Below are 20,431 nucleotides of genomic sequence, written 5' to 3'. Positions count from 1 at the left end.
GGACACATTTTGAATTTTAAGATAATACTGTGAGTGGTCACTCAGTATGGTTGAAGAAACAGCCTACATCCCACAGTAGACCTCAAAACAAATACTGTATCATCCCAAACCAAAGAGGACACCCCTTCTGCATACATTCCAGTTGAACCTGACATCACACACTGTATAAAAATAAATCAGCTGTTAAAATCTACTTTCATATAGACACAGATACACTGCACCATCATAACAATAACATATTTCAGAGAAATCCCAGTTTCTGGACACTTCAAAGTAAATGCAGGGCTGGGATGATCTCATTTTTATTTCCTAAAAGAAAAAAGTCTGACTTATAAGACTTTCATTTTGTTTTTGTCATGAGACTTTTTGGTGCAGTAGACTCTACGAAAGATTGAATAGTCACTGTGATGGATAATCAAAATTTTCTGCTCACCAAAACAGTAATATTTTTGTTATGTATAAAAGAAGTCATCTTGAACTGTAATAGTGATTAATATGTTATAGGTGATCGAATTCCCTTCATTATTTTCTTTGTAACCCAACATATGTCTATTGAGGATCAGACCCTAGAATAATTCTGTTATCTAAAGAGAAAAACATAACTGAGCTCTCATAACTGGATTTGTGATGAGCACAAAGGCACTAATAGTTTTTTCTCTTGCAGCTTTTTGCAGGATGCAGAATGTGACAATATTTCAGTTCTTTCACTTATGCAAATATTCAGGGCAATACACACGTATATGATATGAAAACAGTCTTGTGTAGCAATTAAGACTTAGAAGTGGGATACGCACGATCTAGTCCTGCCTTAGGCATGGAAACCAGCCACATGACCTTGGGCTGTAACACTCTCTCAGCCCTAGACTGGGAAGTCAAAAAAACCACCAATCTATACTGGATAAGCATGGTAGATTATGGTCCATAATCTGCAGTAGATTGATTCAGGCTAATAGATGATGATGGTGATGATGATGATGATGATAGTAATAACAATAATAATGTTTGCGTGTATTTATTTAAATCATTAATTAATCTACTAGTAGTAATAACTGTGTGTGTGTGTGTGTGTGTGTAACACACACAAACTGCTAAAGCAAGATTGGTAAAGAACATTTGTTAAATGTATCATTAAAGAAAAAACTCAAGATGTTACTTAGATGTTTATTATTTCCATGTTTGATGAATGACCTGATTAGCTCTGGAAAGTTTGCGTTAAATTACAGGGGAAGAAAATCTCTTAGAAATTTTTTAGATTGTTATTAGCCCTCATGGAAAATTAGTAGGATAAAAATTATTAGGGTACTTTTAATTTAAATTATTTGTCAGCAGTATATCCCTAGAGAAGAGTTAGAGAAGAGATGGTGACATGTAGCTGTCCAGATGTTGTTAAACTCCAATCCCCATGAGCTTTAGCCAGTCAGTGGTGTTCTGCAATATCTGGAGGGTTGCAAGTTGTTCACCTCTGGAGTAGATGAGTATGAGTACTTCCTGCCAACCAGTGTTGTTCTGTAACTTTAACCTGTTCATGAATAGATTTATATTGTAAACTTTTGACAGTTTGTATATGGTCAGCAATCGGCATGATTGCTCAGTGCTCAGTGTTAGAGAGAAGTGGTCTTGTGCTTAGTGTTAGAGAGGTCTTCTAGCAGGAGTCATGGAAGTTTGGACTGATGCATTGTATATTATTTTTTGTCAGTGATTGTAATCAAATAAGGTTTCATTGGGTAGATGATTCCCGATGGATTTTGGTATTACAAAGAAGGAACACAATGCATTAGTGTTTGTGTGTGTGTGTGGAGGGGGAAGCAAGCAAGAAAACAGGTTGATTTTACTGTTTTTGGATGTGGCTATTAAATGTTTTATTTTATATCACCCCAGCTGTTGGTACTTAAATTAAGAAGTAAATAAATAAAGCCTGATTAAATCTTCCTAGCTTATACAGTGAGATGCCCAATTATGTTCCAAAGCAAAAAAATAACCAATAAGTAGGTCAAATCCTCGATGGTTGGAAATCCTAATTTCATTCTAGATGTTTTTCAAAAGATATTTTGGAAAAGAATGAGTACAGTTCAGCCAAAATTAGGCCACAGATTCAGAGATGCATTTTTATTTCCTGATTTTATTTAGTCTGTATTTCTATTCTAACATAATACAGTACTCAAAGGGCTCTTCAGGCGGTTTATAAAATAAAATAAAGTGCAACCCTTATAAGGCACAGAGATAAAAACATAGAATAATCCGACCTTAAGCCATTACCCTAAAATCAGGGATGAGGAGACTTCCACAGAAATCACTGTGTCTTAAAAATAGTTTTATCTATCTGTCTGTCTGTCTGTCTACCTACCTACCTACTCAGAACAGTAGTAAGATACAGTCCTTTCATACTAACCTATGAAAAATCTCCCACCAGACTCAAGACTTCATATACATCACAGTTTTTAAAAACTTCACCAATAGAACATGTAAACCTGAGTTTTACATCCCTACTTTCCCTAAAAAAGATATGAAAAGGATTATGTGTGGTCTATTCAATCAAAGGCTGCCTTACCCTTCCTCAATTTTTTTCGTTCTCTGCAAACAAGATCTTTTTCTCATTTACTTTCACTATGTTTGAGAATTTCTTTTGCATTTCTTTGGATGGTGTTTTTGAGCTTTCTTTATTGTTATAGATGGAAATGGGAGTAACTGTTATTGTTACAGTGTGTTTATATATCTTTCATCCCTCCAAATGAACGCTGCCCACACTTCTTAGTCTGAGAAAATCCAGACCGATTTAATGGAAATATGGGTGCAGACCGTATGGAGGTAACGGTACCAGAAAAGACAGGACTTTCACAGGCATCTCTTGGCCACTTTTTAACTACTTATGTGTGAGAACACCACATTCCACCCGTGAGAATTTCACTGAAATTCTTTTGTACTTTGAAATAAATTCAAAAACAAATTCTCTTTAATGAAGTTGAATGCGAACTGGTAGAAAAAACGGGTTGGATCATGTTATAGTGGTTTTAAACTTTAAAATAAATATAAAGTTATATTCATTTCATTGTCTGTAAACAAAACATAGTATTTTGCAATCACTTTAATTAGAACGGAGCTTACAAAGAACACGTTTTGGGAGGATTCCATCCTTTGTCATATATACAGAGATTAATAGACTTTCCATTTATAAGATCTGCTTTGAGAACAAAAGTTAGGAAAATGATTATTTTTAGAAATCATATATCACTCTATGTATTTAAAATGAAAACAAGACTAATCAATGGGAGCCTGGTGCAGCTATATTAATTAATGTTTCATATATTTTTTTCAATATCCAGACATCTCTGTAAGATGACATATATTTTCATTCGGTTATTCTCTGCAGGTTTACTCAGAGTAGTTTGTTAGTTCATTTATTTCCATTAATGAGAAAAACTTCACCTGTATCCGAGCGTGCGTGGCAAGCGGTATGGACAATGCTCAGCTAGATAGGTTCCTTTAATTTATTACATAGGACAGGTTGCTACTTACAGTAATGCAACTTGGCATGAAATTGGAAAGAACCTGCATAATAATTCTCTTTGTAGAAAGGAATTAATTGAGTGAAGAAGATCAATTCATTAGTAGTTTACCTTGCTTATTGATATTTGGGGTGGGGGGAAGTAGTTTAAATAGGTGTTTGTTCAGGACAAGCTGATAACCTGTTTAATTAAAGAAGTTTAATCAAAGCAAAATATTCAGAAAGTGGATGGCAATGATAGTGCCTGTAGAAGTAGCCTCCATTTTTTTCTCTTTTATGTTTCACAGCAAATGGAGATCAATCTATTACAGGAGTGCTTCCAAAATTCTCATCATATGTCTCATTCCTTGAATTTGCGCTTAGCTGATTTTGTTTTGAAGCAGCATCTGGGCCAAGCTAGACTGATCTCTCCTTAGGCATCAAGCTAATGCCTGATCTAAGCTGCCATTACAGTCATTCCAGCCAAATACTGAGCAAAATTGGGTCTCATTGGTTCATTTGTTTCCCATAATTCTTAGGGTCATTCAAAGAATATTTATTTATTTAAAAGATTTATATGTCTGCCCATCTTAAACAACTCTGGGCAGCTCACAACAGTAAAACTAGTAACTATAAAATAACCATAAAACAACAAAACAGTAAAATGATCAAACAAAAGCAAAAACCCCACACCTTAAGTATCCTCTTAGCATGCCTTGCAGCAAGCTCCAATTACGCTCATTCCTTTCTGCCTAGCCTAGCCTAGCCTAGCCTAGCCTAGCCTAGCCTAGCCCAGCCTAGCCTAGCCTATCCCACATGTTGGTAAAAATCCAGGTCTTGATGGCCTTCCAAAAGGCTAAAGGGGTGGGGGCCTGCCAAACATCTGGGGGGAGGGTGTTGCATAAGGTAGTAAAGGGGTGGGGGCCTGCCAAAATCTGGGGGGAGGTTGTTGCATGAGGTAGTAGCAGCCACGGAAGAGGCACACTTCTGAGGTCCCACTAGGTGGCAGGATTTCAGGGAAGGGATCTGAAGCATGCCTACCCTATCTGATCTAGTAGGACAGGCAGATATTCTTAGGGAGAGGTAGTCACGCAAATAACCAGGTCCTGTGCCATGTAGTTATTATTAAAGGTAATAACCCGCAACTTGAATTGCACCCGGAAGGAAACTGGGAGCCAGTGCAGCACATGCAATAGAGGTATAACATGGGCAAACCTACGAACACCCAATATTGTGCGTGCTGCTTGTAACTTCTGAGTGGTCTTCAAGGGTAGCCCCATGTAAAGGACATTGCAGTAATCCAAAGTGACTAAGGTCCAGGAAAGGGTGCACAAGATAGATCTGTGCAAAGGCCTCCCTAGCCACAGTTGCCACTGGCTCACCAAACAGGAGACGTGAACCAGGAGGACCCCTAATTTTTTTACCAGCTTGGTCCAGGGGAGTGCAACCCTATCCAGTCAAAGATGACAAGTCACCAGACCCTGGGGGTGGGGGGCAAAAACCCAGAGCAATTCCATCTTGCCAGGTTTGAACCAAAGTTGGTTCATCCCCACCCAGACCCTTACAACCTCCACGCAATTGAACAGCACCACAACAGCATCACCTGTCCAGCCAGGGGTAGAGATGTATAGCTGGGTATTATCAGTGTACTGATGATACCATACCCCATGCCATCAGATGACTTCAATTAGCAGTTTCATGTAGATGTTAAAGAGGAGAGGGGAGAGACCCACGTCCTGAGGCACCCCACACTACAGGGGTGTAGGGCTCAACCTCTCCTTGGCCACTGACATCAACTGGAACTGGCCATGGAAAAAGGAGAACTACTGCAAAATGGTGCCTCCTACTGCCAGCCCCTGGACTGTCCAGAAGGATACCATGGTTGCCAAAAGATCCAGCAGAGCCAGGACAGTTGAACCTGACCCCCCTGTCCTGAGTCCTCCAAAGGTCATCAGGAAGTGCAACTAATGCATTCTCAGTGCTATATCTTGGCCTGAACCCAGACTGAAAAGGCTCCAGATAACCTGCTTCATCCAGGGCCCATTGAAGCAGGGCCCACTGAAGGTTGGAGACTGGATGAAAGTTGTCTAACATGGTTGGGTCCAAGGATGGCCTCTTCAGAGAGGGATGCACCGCTACCTCTTTCAAGGCAGATAATACCAACCCCTCCTGCAAAGAGGCATTAACCACCCCTTGGACCCAGCCACAAGGCACCTCTTGGGAGGCCTTAACCAACCAGGAGGGGCATGGGTCCAGAACACAGATGGCCAAGTTCAAGATGAACCAGCTCAAACTCCTCCCGTGTAACAGGGCTCAGATGTGTTTCAGTCATTTCCAAAGGATCTGCCCAGCCAGAGTCTAACTCCGAGTAAAGTTGAGTGACTTTATCTGACAGATGCTGAGAATATTCCTCACAGTGGCCCTCTAGGAGTTGCCCAACTCCTCCTTACTCAGGAGGGACCTGGTCACCTGAAACAGGGCCACTGGATGGCTATCTGCAGATGTAATAAGGATGGAGAAATAAGTATGCTTTGCTGCCCTTATTGCCACAAGGTAAATTATAATGTAGGCTCTTACCTGTGCTTGGTCAGCTTCACTCTTTGTCTTCCTCCAGTGGCACTCTATGTAGGCATGTCTTGTGTCGCTTCATCTCTCAGAGCTGTAAACCAGTAAACCATGGCACTCTATGAGATCTGCATGCACAGAGAGTTGGTACAGGTGCAATTCGGTCCAGCACCCCCTTTGCCTTCTCATTCCAAGTAGCAATGAAGGCATCAGCCAAGCTTCATGCCAGAGCTTCGGGAAAAACCTCACATTCCCTCTAAAACTGCACTGGGTCCATTAGGTGCCTGGGGCAGGCTGATCTAATAGGTCCCACTTCCCTGTGGTGAGGGACAGCTGCTGAGAACTCTAGGGCCAACAGGGAGTGGTATGTCCATGGCAAAGAACTGATGTTAACGCCCCCCAAATCCAGATCGTGATGCCACTGCCCCGAGGCAAACACCAGATACAATGTGTGGCCCCCTGTATGAGTCGGGCCATGAATAAGTTGAACCAGGTCCATGGCTGCCATGGTGGCCATGAACCCGTTGCTGCCTCAGACCCCAGGCCCAGAGATTGCATGTTGAAATCCCCCAGAACCATAAGCCTGGGGAACTCTACCACCAGCTCAGACACAGAATCCAGGAGCACAGACAGGGATGCAGGGAGCACAGGGGTACACCGCAGGGAGGTAAGTGAGCAGAAATCCCCTCTGATCCCTATGGGACAAAGAGGGTCTCACATCCAGTGATGTCTGTTTCAGGGCCCCTAGAGGCTACCAGAGACTCTCAAATAATAACCACCACAGCCCCACCTCTGCTCTGGAGTCCTCGTGATGCCACACTCGAAACCCAGGAGGGCATTTCAGAAAGAAGAATCCCCCCTTCAGTGCCCAACCAGGTCTCGGTGATACAAGTCAGGTCAATCAGATTGTGGATAAGGTCAGCTGTATTGCAGGTTGATCTGGCATTAAGCAGCAGCAGCAGCTGGAGACCAGAGCCCTCAAAGCTATGGCAATCAGGTCCTGGGCCAAGCACAGGGGGCCAGAACACGGTACCAGTAATAAACCCTGTGCCACCTTCCCTGAGAGTGGCCTGCCCCCTGTCTCCCACCGTACCTCCCCATGCCTGTCACCATGGCAGTGCCTTCCCCTACCATCTCCCCTCTCTCCCTATCTGGCTCCTCTCCCCCCAGCCTCTCATCCTCAAGGCACTGAGGGCCATCCACATCCAATGTAAACAACATGCCTGACAGACAGGCTCCACTCAGGTTCCAGGGCTTCTGTAACACACTCAGTTCCTCCAAACCTTCCTTCACACAACTTTCCAGTACCTAAAACCAAACCTTCCTCTTTCGCCCCCCTGCCTCCCCCCTCCCCCGAGCAGTGGAGAAGTCATGCACCCCAAAAGGTACTGGGTGGCAGCACCCCTAGCCTACCCCCATCATTCACACAAGGGGAGCAAGAAGGTAACATTTTCATGTCATGGGTGCCTAATAGTAACGATGATAATAAATTAACTTTATTGTAATATATAATAAAATGTTTGATGCCCCCCCTTATTTGTTTCCATAATTAATAACTTTTGTATGTGCATGTCTGCACAATTATATACAAATCGTATGTGGCCAAAGTGTCCTGAGATGTTGTAGATCTTACCTAAAATCTCATGTGATCGTATTCAAGTCATGAAGTCTTGCAAAATTTGGAGATATTGTCAGATTTTGGGCACTTTTAATGGTGTTCTGTTGGGGACACTGTTAATGGGCTTTTGTAGGGATCATGTTTTTACCTCCTGAAAGCTAGAAAAAAAATGTACATTTTCATGATGTCTTCCCTTTTAAGATCCGTTGTCAGGAAGTCTAGATATTGTACAAGACCCTGGAAATATGGTCAGAGATGTTCTTTCTCCTGCTGTCTCATTCATACATATATTCTTGCATTCTGTATCTACACACACACAAGTTGTTAAGTGCGTGAATGCTGTCATGTCTCATTTGCCTCTTTCTTCATGGAAGAACTCCATCATCAACCTTTCATAAATATGAAATAGGGTAACCTAACAATAAAAACTTATGAATAGATCATTCATGCTCTGTTAACCGGAAGAGGAAAGGATTATAGGAATAAAGTTTATTTTTTTAGACAAGAGCAGTAAGACTTGTTAAATGTTCTCCAGATTCATATTCGTAGCAAATTAGATGACATCCCATTTGGGAGATCTCCTGTTTCAGGAGATGGCCAAAACACAGCATTAAATATTTTATGTAAATAATATCCTTTGAATATTCCACAACTGCCAGAGGAAGCAGAATTGCATTAGATGGAATAATGGCTCGATCCAAAACAAAACAGGTTGGTTCATAGGTTCATACAAACTTTAGTGCCTATAATTATTTTATTAGCACAAGCGGCACTTTCACCAGGCATTTTAGCTTATATAATGATAATCCTGCTCTGCTCCCATCCATATCAGTAAGTACTGATTTCAGGAGAGCAGTTGGATAGATGGATTAGAAGTCAACACAACCCTTTTACTAATAGAAGCAGTTGCAAGTGATGGATGCTGGTTTGAAACAGTTTTTCTGACATTATTTTGGTCTGTTATTATCTTTGAAAACTTAAACTTTTGATAGCAGCATGTTCAAGAATTATTCAGTAATTGCCTCATTTGGCACAAGATGGTAAATAGACATTTTGGGCATTTAACACTGCTGCATTTCATTGATGGCTTTATTATTCAGATTGCTAAAGCTTCCTATTTTTTAAAATGCTTTCTATTTTGAAATTGGTTTAGCATGATGCTTCAGAATCTACAAATGCTAGTAATTTAGTATTAGAATTAGGTTTTAAGAGTTAGGGATTGCAACCGAGCTTTTAAGCGTCCTGTTGTGTAAAGCCATAAAGAATTAGAATGTCTGTGGGCTAGCATGATTCTCACCACCCTACCGTCTGGTTTCTCTTCAGGCCATAAAAAAGAAAAGAAATACTTGACCCTATTGTGGTTTCTGGAATTAAAGCATCTAGTTATAACTGGGCTGTTCTTGCATATGTAAGGAGAAGTCCATGAGTAAAAATTATCACTAAGAACTTAAACCATGACTCACGGTTTCTTGTCTCCCCTCATCTGATGCAAAAATGAGAACAGAAGCATCTATTCCCAATTATCTATGGATTCTCCTTTCTCCTTTCTCCAAACAAGCCAGAATGGGAAGCCTCAGTTTGATCTTTGCTAGTTCAGACTAGTTTAAACAAATGTTGCGCAACTTATAATTTGTTCTGTATTTTTCTTTATTGTTTTCCTTTTCTTTAAATCCATATGTTTGTTTTTATTACTGTATAAAATTCTTTAATAAAAATTATATTAAAAAACCAAGAACAAAATATATGTTAAGTGTTTGGATAAATTTAGTGCATCTAAAACAGGGATTCTTAATCTGGGAGTCCAGTAAGTAGCTTCCCTAAACATGCACCTCTTCCAAGAACCATTCTGTGAAAAAGAAAAAAAAATCTTAGGAATTATTTGTTCACATGAAAATCTTGAGATACTTTGAGATACTTCTGTCATATGTTACTTTTAGTGTGCTGTGAGACAGCTTATGGAAAGAAGCCCATTAATGTTTCATTAGCTTCTTTAAAAACCCATCATATTTTTTTCTCTGTCACTCATTCTTTATCTTGTACAAAGACTAAATGTTTTGGCTGAGTTGTGTTTTTTGGTACTACTCCAAAGCAACAACCTTTTAAGGTTAACTTTTGTGCAATTTCTTATTTTCTAGTGTGGGAAGAGCATTGTTCTGTGTGGTTTAAAGAAGCATGTGCCAGTGACAGATATCTGCGGCACTCCAGTATGCATCCCTGATGAATAATGATGCCATTTTGAGTTGAAAGGGGAAAACAGTCTTTAATGAGTATTGTGGACAAAATTACTATTAAAGCTACACTGCATTTACTATTGCCAGCATTGTGCTAGGTGCTGCATAAAACAAATGATAAATGATGTTTGCTTGAAGGATTTTGCTCTTAGTGGTCAGCAGTTGCTGGCTCATAGTCCTGTTTCTGTCCTTCATTTGGCTCAGATCAACTAGGAGCTGAGTAGTAATTTGTGTAACTTTCTGATTCTTCTTTCCAGCTTGGTGGATAATAGGATTGCGTTCACTTAGGCTTGGCTTTTGGAGACCCAGTTGGGTACTTAAGAGTCTGCTTCCAGTAAAGGTCAATAGGTCTATCAATCAGAAACTGCCAACTGAATACTTAGTTCTCAAAAATCTTATTTTCTCTGATGCTTCCACTGATATTTCCAAGACTACTTCACTGGAGACCTAATTTACAAAGAAAGAGAAAAGATGAAAAGGGCAAAAGAAGAGAGGGATAAGGGATAAATCAGTGAATGACAAACTGATGCCAAGGAGCAAGGGAGAAATGGCGGAATGGCTGCACAATAAGGATTAGCTGCAAAGGGTCTAGTGGTTCTGGATATTGCTAGGAAATGGGAAGAGAAGGAGGACGTTTGTTAAACGGAAAGCAGGAGTTGCTTAGAAATAGAAAGCACCACTGTGGAAGGCAGGAAACCACTTTTAAGCTGCACTTTTGAGAAGTGCATGTTAAAAACTCTGATAGGAAATGCTTATTTTTATTTGAAGGCACTTTAATCTGAGCACCTCTATCTTTTACATTTATCCTCCTGGCTACTACATATTACTTTCACTAATTACTAGCACAAATGGGAGTTTGTCAGTACTGATCAGACCTAGTTTTGTTAGTGGACCCAGTGCTGCTGAAGGATGTGTCTCGCAAACATGCTGATAATCCTTCTTGCATGCTATGAGTTCGTTTTTAGCCTTAAAAGGGCTTTTAACTGAGATTCCTAAATGGAACATCTTACTAATTTTTTTTAAAAAATTCAGCTTTAATTATATTTCTTGGATCAACCCAAAAGCTAAGGTCTCATTCTGCCCATTAGACTAGACGCTGATATTTGCAATACATCTCTGTGTTCTGTGGATGACCTGCATTCAATGTTTCATGCTCAGAATAAAACTGATGGTGAGAGTGGTGTTCAAAGTTACCCATAAGTATTTTGCAGTGCTCCAAAACTATTTGGTGACTTGATTCAATGCTTTTTCCATAATCCTGGAGACATCTGCCTCTTCTCTTGGCTTAAAGCCAGTTTCTATTGCCTGCTGTCAAAAGAGGCGCCAAGAATCTGATAAATTTTATCTGTCCCTTCTAGAGGAATATAATATTCAATCCTTGTCTCTCCAGCTCTGTTTTAGAGGCCAAATACATGACAAATGTTTTAAAATACATGCTTTACAAATCAGCGTAGAACAATTCAGCATGTTAGACTAATGTTCCAAACTTAGCCAAATGTCTTATCACCCACTGAAATCCAATCTACCCTACAAAGCATTGCATTATTTCCAGAAGATATCAGGACTAATAAGTCCCCAGAGATAGAAAATTCCATGTCAGCCATAAAGGATACTCCGCTCCTCTGTATCCTACATTTTGTGAATGTGGTACACAACTGTGGCACCCAAAACTTGATCTTGCACACCATAAGCTTCTTCATTAAATGCATCCTTTAGGACATAAAATAATATGGCCCATTCAGGACATTATGATTAATCTAAATAGAGCTTACTAGAAAGTGATTTGGGACTTGTAGAAAAAACTCCAGGGGTTAGGAACTGGGAAATTTTAGCTCCTCATGTGTCTGCCTGGTTTGGAAATTCTCACAATGTCATCTTGAAACATGTTTTAGCATAAAAGTGCTGGCTGCTGATCTTATCCTTCGATTGGACCCTCCTGGAAAAAAAAAGCTATTATCTTATCTGAGCAGTAAGTTCTTCTTGGATCTAGGGTATCCTATGTTTCTTAACTTGGTCTGACTTAATTCCTGCTTCCTAATTTTTAGTTTATCTTTGACAGCTACTTATGCCTTTCCTTGAGAGCTGATGTGTACTTCCAAACTGGTGTTTGCTTGTGGTTCACTTTGGATGAATTAAGTTATTAAGAATGGGAAGAAATTATCTGCCAGATAAGATGGACATCTTGGCCAGAAATGGGCCATCAAGATGATTTATAACTTAACAGTTTTAAATAATGTAATACAGTAAATGAAGTGCAGGGGAAGAACAGTATTTTAATTAGAGCAATATTTTAATATCCTTTTGAAATTCTCCACCAAATCTGTGGACAGAAGAGTGGGTATATAACTTCTTTGTGTTTGTCCAGGGAAAGGAGAAATTCCTACACTCTCAAGGAAATAATTTTTTTCAGAGTAGTAATAGTAACTCTGAAAAAGGCCAGGGCGAGGCATTCCTTCATGATGTCTGTCATATGGATTTAATTGAACCATGGGAAATTTCAGACTGTGGGAAAAATGACTGTACAGTGAAAGACAGGCAATTCCCCCAAAAGTCTTTAAAGCCTGTCTAAAATTAGATAAATGAGGGACTAGTCTAACTGAATTTGGTAGACATTTCTACAATTTAGAGCCAGTACAAAGAAATTCATACTTCATGTTCCCATCCTTTGAACCTCTGTTGCTAATGGGATACTGTATAGAGAAGAACCTTGAAAACAGATTTATACTATGGGTATGATTGGGCCTCAAACTCTCTAGGACAGATTTTGACTTTTTTGCAAACTCAGAGGGTGTAGGGAATGGCCTTGAAGGACGGGAGGAAGAGCTGATAAAAGGAAATGGTCAGATAAGTGGGACTTGAGCCCGGGCCAAGAAAATAACTCGAGGAAATGTCTTAGACAAGCCCCTCCCTAGTTCACATGTTTTTTCTCTCTGCCCTAAATCTGTCAGAATCATAGCCAAATGGGGATTATAACCTGGATCTCCTCTGCCACTCTTTCCAAGATTCAGTGTTCACCCTAAACTAGCCATACAGATACCTTACTGAGATCTGTGTAGTTGTTACTTCATTGATCTTGTCCAGCTGCACGGGGTTGACATCAGTCTTGGAAACTGTAAGCGAAATTTCCCACCCTCATTTATAGAGAGTTAATTAAAGTGAAGTCTCTTTGAATGATTTGAAATGTTCCTTTCCAGTTGTTTCTTTTCCCCCCATCTGGGCTAAGTTGCCATTTATGAGATATGCTGTCAGCTGACTTACTCTCTATCTCTTGATTGTTTATTGCTACTTTTTCTTCCATTTCTTTCCCAGCCTCCCCGTGGTGGTATTCAAAACTGTAGTTGGGATCTGACTGACAAGGCCAAATTCCTTTAAGGATGAAACCTTGGGTTAAAAGAATCACTCACTTTTCTGACTCAGGGCACTTGGATGCCAATTTGTTTATCCTGTTATTTAAATAATGCTTTGCATCCTGAACCGAAAAACATTTTATTGAGATGTAATGAGTGCTGAGACTTCTGAATTTGCAGCCCTAATAAACACTCCTCAGAGGAGCACTGGGAACATTACATCTCTTTGTGGTATTTAATTCACAAATGCCAAGGTACCATTGCTCTACAAAAGATCCTGCAGCTAATTTGGTTATAAAATTGGAAATGCACAACATCTCTGTGCATGAATATAAAGACTTAAATGTGTAAAAATAGGCTTTGTCATTTTACTTATCTTTTTTAAACCCAATTATGCCTCAGAGTTGTCTGTCACAAGAGGCTATGGTAAATAACTATGACATATATCCCTTTTGCTATTTTGTTCTTCATTGCCCCTCTCTTTAATTCTAGTTAATTCCATGACTTATTCTTCCTATTTCATCTGCATCTGTACTCACAGTTTCCTCGTACTCTGCAGTGTTCTTCAGTCCTGTATTGCTTGAAGATCCTATCTCTTCTAAAGATCTGCCATATGCTTACCCCAATTTCAATAAGGCTCAAGTAGGATTCTTATTGTTTGTCATATCTGACTCTTTCTGATGCAGTGGACATCATTTTGCCAGGATTCTTTCTCAGTAACTGTTTCTTTGAGTTTCTCTAAGCTCATACTTGTGTCATCAGTGATACTATCTACTCTTCTTTCATTGCCCTCAGTTTTATCAAGTGTCTGAGTCTTCTCCAGTGGCTTGTTTTCACATTATTTCTCCAAAATATTTAAGCTTTAGCTTCACTGTAGTGCTACCAATGACCAGTCTGGCTTTATTTAATCTAGTAGTGAATGATTTATTCTTCTTGCATCCCAAGACATTCTCGACAGCTTTTTTCATCATCGCAATTCAAAGGGATCAAAATTTTCTCCGTTCAGTCTTTCTGATGATTCAGCTTTTGCAGCAATATATTAAAGCTGGCAAAATCATAGGCTCGACAATATGTACCTTTGTTGTCAGTGTGATATCTCTTCACTTTAATATTTTGTCTAGATCTCTCCTAGACTTTTTCCCAAATAGAAAATATCTTTTTATTTCACAGTTACAGTCGCTGTCCCAATGAATTTGTGAATCTGGAAAGATAAAGTCTGTTACAAGAAGGGAATTATAGGTCCCTATTTGGCATGCTACTGAGAATCCTTTTTTTGGTGCTCCTGGAGCCTCTTCCAATAACATAATTGAATGTTAGTGGCACAATTGCCAAATATTGAAGGAGTTTGGTGCCACATTATACAATGGAGCACACAGAGAAAGGTAAAGCTTGTATCCTGGTGGGTACATGAACATGTTCAGTGAGTTTTTCTTGACAATTTTCTGGGATATTTCTACAACTTTCCAGTCTTAACTGTAATCCAATGATTCTACGGGGTCTCTCTTCCAAGTACAAATCAACTCTGCTTAGCTTTTTGAGACCAACCAAGATCAGCTAGATGCTGCCACCTAGCTGGGCAAGAGCTTAAAATATAGTTTAAATCCTAGGCTTAATACAGTTTTAAGAATTGTATTTTTAAACTTAGAACTTCAAACAGAACTTTTTCAAGTTCAACTCTCCCCAGAAGCTCCTATACAAAATTTGGAAAATCTACTCTAAATAGCTCTCTTTTATCCAAAGAACATTAAGTGAGCCCTGATGTACTCATGGAGGTTCATACATCATACTAAGTAAAAAATGACATTCAGAGGCTTAGAGATATGTGTAAACTAGGCCATAGTGAATCTATCTAATCATATTGCTGTCATCATGTGGAAATGAATGTTCCATGCCACAGTGGTATTATTCAGTGCTATTTGTCATTGAATTATCAGCATAACATAATGAATTGAAAGCTAGCTCATCACATTCTGGCAACAATGCACAGCATGAGATGTGTTAAGAATTACAGCTATAGATAGAGAAGTTGCCACCTGAAAGTTGCTTCTGATAGCTTCCAGAGGATAGGATAAGTATGATAGTTGGTTTAGCTTTCGGACTTTAATAGTCACAGTTGTGCCATATATTCATGATGTTTCAGGGCATCTCTCACCCTTGAATGCTGGATCCTATATACCTGTTCTTGGGAATGAACACCATATGAAGTTCATGGATCTTACTTCTGAAAAAATATATAAAGAGAAGACTGCACTGTGAATGTCTTTTATTTGGCATATATAGAAAACCTAGCACCTGTAGATACACAGAAACCCTGCTATCTAGCCAGTTCTGCTGACATTCTCAATAGTAACTAAACCATCAACAGAATTGTCCATTTATTTATTAGATATTATAACAACTTTAAAAATGAAGTAGTAAAAAGCACAAGAAAATACAGTTACATAGTGCAGTGGTGTAAAAACAGTAGCAAAAATTATAAAAATGTCAGAATGATGCAGTAGGGTTGCAAAGAAATAATGCAGACAGTAGAAATAGGCTACAGCTGGAATCTTATATTTGCTTCCATTGATTGGACTGTCCTCTATGAACAGTCCCTTGAAGGTGGAAGAGGTAGATGATAATTTTTACTGATTTTATTCCTCCTTCTACAATCCTGTGTGACCCTCAAAATTTTAATCTGGAGGGTCAAGGAACAGATGTGTAGCTTCAGGTACATGAAGAATTGTTGAAAATTCTATCCTCTCTTGCCAGAAGTGGAATCTTCTGGATCCCATCCAGGATCCAAATGGACAAATGTTCTTTTATAAGCCTTATTAGCCCACAAATCATCCTCCATGCCCTCATTCCTTCCAAATTCTATTACAGAGTCTGGTGTACTTGGCAGTCAGATGAACTTAAGTTCCGACAACAGACCTGTATTTTCCATTTTATCTGAAGGGAGCAAGTTAAGTTAGAGAGTGAAGGGTACTTTATATGGTACACACAACTCTGTCCTCCAATACCTCACTACAGTTGGGGATTAGTTGACAAGAGGACTGAAGAGATACTAATCAGATGTGGAGATGACAGAAAGCTGGGGGGGAGGGGTTACTAACATTTCAGAAAACAGACTCAAGGTCCAAAAGGGTCTTGGGAGATTGGAATATTTGGCCCCAGAAAGAGGTGCAATTGGTATACCAGATGAATCTGACTAAAGAGCCTCCTGGGCATAGCTGGCACCTGCTCTTTGAGCTGGACATCAGTTTTGCCTGGGGAAGTGCAACTCCATTTAGATCTAAGATGAAAATCCATGGCACCAGAAAACCAGGAATACACAGCCTCTCAGGGTTGTCAGAGTTGAGTTTAACTCTGTTGCCCCCCCCCCCCATCTAGACCCTGATAGCCTTCAGGCACAGAGACATGAGTGGATGGAGGGCGGCAAATCGAAAGCCTATGTCTTTAGGCATAAAGACAGAAACAGTATTATCACTTTTAAAGTGAATCTTCATCCTCTACAAATTCCTGAATACTCTCTTCCTTTCCAAAAATTGTGTGAAATTTCTTTGTCTGCATACAGGATGGAGAATTTTCAGAGGCCATCTATACACGAGTATAGTCCTACCCCAGTCTTCATTGCTTTCAACAAGATTACTCATTTCCATGTCTTTCAAACGATGCTGAGGGACAACCTTAGCTAACCTAGAGTTCTCCAGATAAGTTGGGTGTACAGCTCTCACAATACCTAACCAACTGGCTGGTGGATACGTTGATTGGGAATTTTGGGAATTGTAGTTCCAACACATTTAGAGTACTGGGCAGGTCTATTGTAGAGCGTGAAATACTTTAAACTAGGGTTCCCTATTTTCAGCTGTCCACTCTACTCCCTTTTCCCCATGAGGGAATATTTTTCTCTCAGAGGAATATAGCTTTTTGTTCAATTTACAAAAGCTTCCCTTTTTGGTTGTCTGGGGATGCACTGACACTCAAAGACTGAATTACAATAAAAATAGGGCTACCACTGAAAATGACTGCTCCATTTTTCATGGGTACCTGATACTGAATGATGAAGAGAGGCAAGACTTGTGGCTAGCATGTGTTATAACGGGAAGCTGTTGTAATCCTCAGGCTTTAATTATTTTGAAGATTTCTTGTTAAATAATTCATAAGAAACTGGAAAACCTTTGATGCCAGCTGGGTCTGATTTAATCACGAGTAAAAATAGAATGGTTTGCTGGATCAAAATCACAGATCCAGCTTCTGCAAGTTGGGCGTGAATTTCTTTTACCAATGTACTTCTGACATTTATTGCCCCCCGCCAAAAAACAACCCCTTACAGGGTGCACATTAATCTTTAGTGAAATTGAGTTTAGAGACATAAGAGATGTTTATGCTTCCCTTGATGTAAATACTGATTATATATTATAGAGAAGATGGCAGGATATAGTCTCAGAAGCCTTTAAATGAAGTAGTCTGCCACATGCAAAACCTGCTAATTTAATAGCATGAAGCCACTTAGCATAATAACACTTTGTGTTTAGTAGATGGACAATTTATGGAACAGGAGATTTTCCCCATTTACTTCAACTCTCAAAGGCTTCAATAAGTGGATAGTGATTCCTGTCCATTTTATGAAAAGGGCTATGCCACCTCCTGAAATGAACAAAAACCTTTGAGACCCAATTTGGTCTAGTGGTGAAGGCCCCAGACTAGAAAGCAGGAGACTGGGAGTTCTAGTCCTGTCTTAGGCATGAATGCCGGCTGGGTGACTCTGGGTGAGTCACTCTCTCTCACCCCAACTCACCTCACAGGGTTGTCGTTGTGGGGAAAATAGGAGGAGGAAGGAGTATTAGGTTTGTTCGCCACCTTGAGTTATTTATAAAAAATAATAAAGGCGGGGTTAAAAAAAAACATCTGTCCACTTGCTGCATTTTCCATCATGAAATAGTTGTTGCTGAGGGTTGGGATTTGTGACCTCTCCTGACTTTATTTGTGCAACCTTCTGTGCCAGTGAATAAACCCAGTGTGCCTCCACAGCTCTGTGAGGCTGCTTTGTCTATCAATTTTCACTATCTCTTCACATCCCCTTCTTTCCATCCCCCCCGTTTTTTGGGTCCCTTCTATCCATCCCTGTGCATCCCTAACCTGAGGAAGAGCAGGCTGCTTGAGAAAGTTGCAGGCCTCTGGGCTGCCTCCTTTCCCTCCCATTTGAGCCTTTCCTCCAGCATCACTATGGAGAGTTGCTAACAAAGACGTGGGAGGAAAGGAGATAGGAGGAGACCCATGGTTTTGGAGCTTGGCAGCCACTAGTAAGTGGAGAAGCACAGCAGCCAAAAGAAAGAAGGTGTTTTTCCTTTGGAGGGAGTGGATGGTCCAAAGAAAAAAAGAAGTATGGAGGCCCAGCAAGGCAAAGCACAATGTGGAAAAGTGCAAGAGCTCTTACAAAGAAGAAAAAAAAGTAGAAGAAATCCCAGAGAGAGAAAAAAAGACAGAACAGGCTTTGTAAGAAGGAAACATTGCTATATAATAATAATAGTGATAGTAGTATAGAATAGAATAGAATAGAATAGAATAGAATAGAATAGAATAGAATAGAATAGAATAGAATAGAAGTAATAGCAATAAAGTAGAGAGACAATTGTAATAGTATAGAAGCAATAATAGTAGAATACAGTACAGAGATAATTGAAATTGTCATAGTAATAGTATAGGAATAATAGCAATAGAATAGACAGAATATAGGATAGAGGTAATAGGAAGCACTTACATATAGATGTCACACATCACTTGTATACCTTTGTCTTGCAAAATAAAAAGTCTCCCCATCCCTTATAGGGAGATATAAAGACACCACCTGGTCCAGGGCCATTGCTTTTGTGTCTCTCCTGAGTCTGGGTCAATCTAATTGGGCATGGTTTAAAAAAGAACCCGTAAGCCATTGTTCCAAGAGTGACATAGTTTGGGCCTGATGAGAATTGTGCATTCCCAATTCATAGGTTTATGCTTTAGAACTGAGGAACGTCTAAGATAAGGTAGTTAGAACAAGGACCATTGTTTGAAGTATATCAGACGTGAGGATGCAGAAAGCTTCCACATTCAACCACTGACTTCTCAGTTAACAAGAATCCAGGGGATGTGATGAAAAATGCCTCTGTCTGCTTGGTGAGGGTATACCAATAGACAGTTACCAAGATTGCTTTTTGTTCAGGATACCGTATATAAAAGGCTTATCTGAACTCTAGGGAAATGGGTCAATAGTAGAAAATCCACTATGGTTACAGAAAACTTTGAAGTGGTCAAAGTACAATTTTGAGTTTGGATTACCATTTGGGTGGTGACTATGTTTCAAAATTCATTGAAAACAAAAATTGCAGCTCGCCCTCTCTTTTTGGATTTTTCCTGGCTGCTTGTGATCCAGATGTCTAGAATAGGCAATTGGACAAGATTCACCATACTTGTTATTCTTTCAGTTATTTGAATCCCCACTGAATTCTATTGCAAGGGAGGGGTCAAATAGTCTTTGTGTAATAGTGCTAAACTTCAAAATAGGAAAACAATTCATCTGAAGCCTCTTGTTGGCCATGGAACCTTTTGGTAGCCAAGAACACCTTCCCAGGTGAACTACTTCGATCAGCTTCATTTGTGCAACACTTCTTTTCTTTGCCAGCAAATAACCACAGCACTTCTGAACATATAAAGCTGCTTTGTCTATCAGTTCCAAATACTGGCAACATTAATTTTCTAGGTCCCTTTTCCAAAGCTTAGAAAAACTGGCAGGTGGTTTTGCAAGATCTTTTTCTGACGCCCAATCCTTTTATCTCCTAATGCTGGAGATTGAAACTTGGACCATTTTTACAAAAAGTGTGTAGTCTATAATTTTGCTCTGTTCCTTCCCCTTTTTAAAGTCCTGTTTATTATTTCAGACATTCATCTTGTTTTGAAATGTGTATTTGGAAGCAAAGTTTTGTGACATCATTCACAAACTTGAGGCTTAAGGCTGATGTGATTGCAGGAAAAAAAAGGAATATAATATTTTATTGATTAGATTTTTAACTCATTTTGATTTTGTACAACTCAAAACAGTGCATATTATTATTATTTAAATTTATATACCACCTTTATTTTTGTGCAACTCCAAGTAGTGTACATAATGTTCCCACCTATTTTCCCCACAGCAATAACCCTTTGCAGTGAGTTGGCCTGAGAAAGAGTG

General features: G+C 39.6%; 1 protein-coding gene across 1 annotated transcript in view; it reads left to right on the top strand.

The window, feature by feature from the left end:
* GUCY1A2 (guanylate cyclase 1 soluble subunit alpha 2) overlaps positions 1 to 20,431 on the top strand; it is a 188,899-nt gene that overhangs the window by 49,495 nt on the left and 118,973 nt on the right. The window lies entirely within an intron of this gene.

Source organism: Python bivittatus, unplaced genomic scaffold (assembly GCF_059951505.1).
Source record: "Python bivittatus isolate LINGU-HERP-01145 unplaced genomic scaffold, Pbiv_v1 ctg000340_np1212, whole genome shotgun sequence".
Lineage (NCBI taxonomy): Eukaryota > Metazoa > Chordata > Lepidosauria > Squamata > Pythonidae > Python > Python bivittatus.
Note: the sequence above shows the minus strand (reverse complement) of the source record. Positions and strands in the feature narration are given on the sequence as shown.